The following is a 1,496-nucleotide window of genomic DNA, read 5'->3' as shown; positions in this document are numbered from 1 at the left end:
AAATCCTAGGATGCTGGATCACATTACTATTCGATTCAAACTTTATCTGACAGCTCATCTGTTGACAATAAAGCATCTTGGAATCACCAACAATCAACCTGTTGAAATATTTTACTACCTTTAAATATTACCAGATATMTCCCCGACTCTACATAGCTTCATGAATGTGTGATGACCTTGAGTTTAGAGGTGTCTTTACTTTCTCTCTCTTTACAGCTTTCAGATGCTCTTGGTGACTGGCCCTCTGGCGGCAACAACCAATCAGGAGGACCTTGGCCTGCCAACCCCACCTGGCCAGGTAGAAGCATTCAATTATTCTTTTGTTGTTTAACGTACATATCTTGCACCTTCTCCTCTGTATTCAGTGAACTTCACCCACTGTACTGAGTGACTGCTGGCTGTAACACTATGCCAACACTTAAATTGTCTTTTGGCTAATCTAGTCATACCAGTTCCTTGAAGATAAATAGTTTACAGACCTGTCTCTGGTTTCCGCTTGTACCAAATTTTTGGTACAATCTTGGGCAATTCCTCCAAATGCTGAATCGTTTTAATCAGCGASTGTGKATATGTACAGTAAATAATATGAGTAAGGAAGTCCTAAAAATGTTGGGAAAGCCAATGTTTTGAGGAGATTTTAAAGATGTGGAGCCATATGGTTTGGACCTTCCCTTAATACTCACTAAAATAGTGTTTGGGTAATTAAAATCCCCTATGTTCACTCTTCTCAACATCAACTAAGCATCAACACTGTTCATACTGGTTGAGGCTCATCCAGTTAAGAAGTAACTTTCTTTGCCAAAGTGTTGCTGATTCCTTCCAAAATATTGAAGATTTCATCCAGATTGCTGCTGCCTTTATCTGCTTTTACTCTAAGATCATGGAATCTGGAGGCATTGGAACATATATGCTGGCCACACAAACTTTCTGACTGGCCTCCATTTGAAGGCAGTCTTTGACCTCTTCGCCAGTCATGACATCACCAGATATTGTCTCACTCAAATGGGAGCTCTGTTGGTAGATGATGGATGCCAGACTGACACCTTTCAGGTTCAAAAGCAGTATTTTGAATCCAACGATAAGCTCTTTAACAAAAATACACCATCTACCTCCTGCCCTCTACTTCTGCTAGACAAAGCCATCTGTTAGTCTCTTCAAGGTCCCAGAATGCCACTGGAGTCCGCCATTAAATTCCTGCAAGTCTGTGGTAGAAAACTCACAGATGCCACTGGTGCTTCACCCAKGAGGAGAGGGAGCTTCTGGGTCTATTATGGATTAGTTTCTCACCTACTTCAGTCTTCATTTCTGACAATATCTTGTTTTTTTGTAAAAGATWATTTGAAATATATTTTCGATATGGTGTCTGAGGTCCATAGTCAAAACATAAAAATCCAAGAATRTTAAGAACGACACAGATTTTTCTTTTGTAATTGTCTTGAGATGCATTTTGCCAACAAATATAGCTTTATATAAAAAAGGTGAATTGATCATTAAAA

Source organism: Poecilia reticulata, linkage group LG22 (assembly GCF_000633615.1).
Source record: "Poecilia reticulata strain Guanapo linkage group LG22, Guppy_female_1.0+MT, whole genome shotgun sequence".
Lineage (NCBI taxonomy): Eukaryota > Metazoa > Chordata > Actinopteri > Cyprinodontiformes > Poeciliidae > Poecilia > Poecilia reticulata.
This window is presented reverse-complemented; position numbering follows the sequence as displayed.